A 5295-nucleotide genomic window follows, 5' to 3' on the forward strand; every position below is an offset into this window, starting at 1 on the left:
TTTTTAAGTTAGACATAAATACATATCTGCATACAAACTAGAAATAGTTATCTTCACACTCAGATCTGTACTCAGAATTAACACTGCCCCTGTAAATACTGAAAAAGGAAGTAAAAATGGATATATAGTTCTGATTTGAGGGTAAGCTAAGAGACAATCTCAAAACCTGTGGAGTCCTGGTAGACACCAAGCTGAACATGACCCAGTGTGACCCTGCCACAAAGAAAGCCAACGATATTCTAGACTGCATTAGGAGGAAAGTTTTGCTAGGTCAAGAGATCCTTCTCCTCTGCTCAGCACTGGCGAGGCCACACCTGGAGTACTGTGCCCAGGTCTGGGCCCTGCAGTACAAAAGACACATGGACATGCTGGAGAAAGTCAAATCATGAAGATGATGAAGGCACTGGAGCATCTCTCATTATAAGAAAAGACATAGAGCTGGGACTGCTCAACCTAGAGAAGAGAAGACTCAGGGGGTTCTCATCAATGTCTAGAAAACTGAAGGGAGGTGCAAAGAAGATGTAGCCAGGATATTTCCAGTGGTGTCCACTGACAAGATAAAATGTAATGGTTACAAACTGGAACACAAGAGGTTTCATCTGAATATCAGGAAACACTTCTTTACTGTATGGAAGACGGACCACTAGAACGAGTTGCCCAGAGAGGTCATAATGTCTTCCTTGGGGATCTTTAAAAGCCACCTGGGCATGGTCCCAGGCAAACAGCTCTAGGTGTCCCTGCTCGAGCAGGTGGGGTTGAACCCGATGACCTCTAGAGGTCCTGTCCAACCTCAACAATTCTGTGATTCTGTGATTCTATGAATTAAGGTAACATTTTTCCATATGAGAAAACTCAGTATTTATGTCTAAACTAAGTACTAAATATGTGTCTTTTCAGTTCCTGGAATGAGTGAACAGATGAAGCTGTATGATGATTTCATCCCAAAGCAAGATAAGGGAACACACCATTGCTCATCACAGTAAACTTTGCATCTGAAGGAAACACTCATATATGGACAAGGAGAGAATTTTTGCATGTTTTAGAAGATTTCTTAGATGTCAGGCTAACTGGGGAATCTTGCCTAAAGGCCTCCCCATGGAGGCCTTTCTCTCTCTCTTTTTCTCTCTCTTTTTTTATTTTATTTTAAATTTTTATTTTATTTTATTTTGAAAGTCAATAGGATTAGAAGGTACTGTTTCTCATAACACCAGAAGACTCCAAGGAGGTGGCAGGTGCTATTCCAGTCAGTGTCAACACCCCATTTTTCTTTTTCCTTAGCTGTTTTGAATTTCAGAGAAACTTTCCCAAATTGCCAAAACCTGACAAAAAGGCGATAATCCTGAATCACTTTGGCTCTTAGTGCTTGTAGAAATTCAGTAAGAGCAATGACTCTGCAAGAATTTTATATTCAGTTGCTTTCTGAGAGGAGAGAGGGGTGGCTTCTTTTGAACATTTTGAACGGGTAGTATGGCATACTATCATATGCATTTCCCTAGAAAAAGTACAATGTCATTGACTGTAGCAGAAGTAAAATGGGTTGTCTGCACAAGTTTCAGAGACACTGCTTATGTCATGTAAATGAAACTCTCCCCCTCCACCACCTCAGTCTCTTATGCAACAGCTTTTGCTAGTTGTTCTATAGCTTTTGTAGTTCATTTTAATGCTCTCTCTGCTGGAATCCTCACCCCACTGCTGTGACATTGCTTTAATTTAACATCCTCTTTAAATCAGTGGAGCACTGGGGTATATGAGGGAAATCTGGTAGCACAAATTGTGTTCATCCTGTTCAAGAGATCAGTTCTTTCATCTGAGTTAACCAGGCTTAATTCAACACCTCCCTTTAAAAATCCCCTACTGTCTGAACATTGAGAAGGTGCTAGGGGAGATTTTTCAACATGACATGGCTAGTATTTCAACACAGACTTTTTCACCCTGTATCATTGAAACATATCATCACGTTAGACCATTAAAATGTGATTGATGAGAAAGGTCTGTATTTAAAATATTTATAGTTTAATATTGATGTGACCCAGAAGGTTCAATTGACCTACAATAATCTCAGATGTGTGCTGGGTTTCAAGCAGTCCACATTTCTTTTTCCAACTCCACAGTATAATGCTTTTCAAAGACAGACATAAATATATCCTTAAAAGAAAAAAATGTGACTCAAAAGCATAGAAAATTATTCTTTCTTGATTTTCTGAAATAAATAGGTACAAGCTAAATTTTAAGGAAGCCAAACTCATATTTACAAACTCAAATAAAGAAGCCAATATATCTGACAGTAGGGTGTGTTTTTTAGCAGAATTATTGAGTATTGAAATTCTGATCTCTGGATGGAGTGGTTTAAGCAGAAATAAGAATGAGTAAGTGTATGTCTGGGGAAATAGAGAGGAATATACTGATTTGTACCTAGGCTGTAAACTAAGAGCATAATTCATCCCTAGTATTTCAAATGACTGTCTCTTTTCTTGAAATATTAGATTTAGTGATTAAGTGATTATCTTTCCATATTAATTCCAGGAAAACCAACCAACCAAACAAAACTTTTATAATAAATGAGACTGAGTTGCTAATGAAAAATAGGCAGCCAAAGACAACATCAAAGTTAGACCAGCTACAGTATCTTTGACTCTATCTATGTTAATTAAACAGGTGCATCTTGTATTGTGAAGACCCTAACCAAACCTAGGAAAATACTTTTATTTTCAGCAGTCCATTTTATCTTTAATTCCTGAGCAATCCTTAACTCAAACAGTTTTCATGCCATTTACTAATTTAGTAATATTATTTTGCTTTGCATAAAGGCAAAAGTCATAAAATGAAAAAAGGCACCTAGTTATTTTTCAAGGCTATTAACAGTATTTTCCCCAATGCTTCTACAGCTGTTAGTAACAAAACCACTTAAATATAGATTAATTTAGTTTTCACAGAATCACAAAATTGTAGGGGTTGGAAGGGACCTCAAGAGATCATTGGGTCCAACCCCCCTGCCAAAGCAGGTTCCCTAGAGCAGGTTGCCCAGGTAGGCATCCAGATGGGCCTTGAATATCTCCAGAGAAGGCGACTCAACAGCCTCCCTGGGCAGCCTGTTCCAGTGCTCCGTCACCCTTACCATGAAGAAGTTCTTTTGCATGTTGGTGCGGAACTTCCTGTGCTTCATTTTGTGGCCATTGCCCCTTGTCCTATCCCCACAACCCATTGAAAAGAGGTTGGCCAAATCCCACCGTCTCCCACACTTAAGATATTTGTAAGCGTTGATAAGATCCCCTCTCAACCTTCTCTTCTCAAGGATGAACAGATCCAGGTGTCTCAGTCTTTCCCCATATGGAAGATGCTCCAGGCCCCGTATCATCTTTGTGGCCCTCCGCTGGACTCTTTCCAGGAGATCCCTGTCTTTTTTGTACCGGGGAGCCCAGAACTTGACACAGTACTCCAGGTGAGGCCTGACCAGGGCAGAGTAGAGGGGAGGATCACCTCCCTTGACCTGTTGGCCACGGTCCTCTTAATGCACGCCAGGATCCCATTGGCCTTCTTGGCCATCAGGGCATGCTGCTGGCTCATGGTCAACCTGTCGTCCACCAGGACCCCCAGGTCCTTCTCCGCAGAGCTCCTCTCCAGCAGGTCATCCCCCAGCCTGTATACAGCCGCAATACATGCGGTTGTTCCTTCCCAACTCTACACTTGCTCTTGTTAAAACTCATTTTGTTTCTTCTTGCCCAGCTCTCCAGCCTGTCCAGGTCTCGCTGAATGGCAGCACAGCCTTCTGGAATGTCAGCCACTCCTCCCAGATTTTTATCATCAGCGTACTTGTTGAGGGTGGACACTCTTCCCTCATCAAGGTCGTGAATGAAGATGTTGAACAAGACCAGAGCCAGCACCGACCCCTGGGGTGTCGGTTTTGTTAATTTGAATCTGCTTTTTTTTTTTTTTTTTTTTTTTTTAAGTACCAAATTAGTGTTTTATTTTTGTAATACAAATAACTTATTTTAATAATAGTGGGGCAAGGTTCACTTCTGTTCACTTCTGGTCTTTCTGCTCTTACATATATCACTTCTGAGATTGTTTTAAATTTTATAATCTGACTAACTGTTCTCTCATTTTTATCTTTTTTCTTACAGTTCTTGAATAGTGTTGTATTGTTTTTCTTCAGACTTCCTTCTAGCTTTTTATTTTGATGAGATATACAAAAATATTCATTTTTAAAAGTGTATGAGCCTCTCCAGGTCCTGATTTTTTGGGGTATGATGTTCATAAGTTCTTTTCTAAGGTTTCTGGCCTTGTCACTGTAAAGAAATGTGTCTAAAACAATTTTTTGTCCTTTCCTGAGCTGATAGGGGGAATAAGCAAACTGCAACTGCTTTATTACATTAGTTCTATGACCCCTCTCAAGCACATCCTGGTTTTAATCATGTGCTTCACCTGAGAAATTCAAAATAACTTCAGTGGCTAATTAGAAAACTATTTACAATTCCAAATTCCTTGACCTTGGTGCAAGAATGCATTTTTTAAACTGATTTTAGGGAGCAATGTTTGAGGTGGAGAATATGGAACCTAAGATTAAGGAGCTTATTAATACATTTTCATTAAGCAGTGACTAGTAGATAACAAGTTATGCTTCTAATTGCTTACAAAGTGTTTAATTTTGTTGCAGACTTTTTATCTCACTGCAATCTGTAAGAAAAGCTGATATCAATGATCAAACTGATTTTCATTTAAGCAAGAGCAAACCACTATCCCCACCTGAAAAAGAGAACTACCATCTCTTTAGCAAGGCAGAAAGCTCCTTTTGAATTTAAGCTGCTATCAGTTACAAAGAGATTCTCTCATGAGTGCATGAGCATTGCAGTTTCTTTCCATCCTCCTCCTATCCTTTTCAATTTTTCTTTTTTTTTTTTTCTCCTCTTCTCACATTTACTGTCAACATAGTTTTCATTTAATAAAAATGAATGCCTAAGCCAACAGTCAAAGAATCCTGTCCGACTTTCACTTTCCTGATTTTTCCAGTGTCCTAAAAGAATTCATGCTTGTCAGGGGATTGTGAGCCACTGGTTTAGACATGGGAAAGTTGTTAAAAATGTATATTAATTTAAGTTCATGATTTTTTACTTAACTTTTTCTGTTTGTTAATATATTTTAGTTTGTTCCTCTCCCCCAATTTCTTGCCTTTAATGGAAGGGAGGAAGGGAGGAAGGGAGGAAGGGAGGAAGATCCTTCTGTGCAATTCCATGAAACCAAACTTAATAGCCAAATATTGAGGCAATAAAATGCTGAAATGCTTAGTGATTTCTCTAA

This window comes from Cygnus olor, chromosome 1, assembly GCF_009769625.2.
Source record: "Cygnus olor isolate bCygOlo1 chromosome 1, bCygOlo1.pri.v2, whole genome shotgun sequence".
Lineage (NCBI taxonomy): Eukaryota > Metazoa > Chordata > Aves > Anseriformes > Anatidae > Cygnus > Cygnus olor.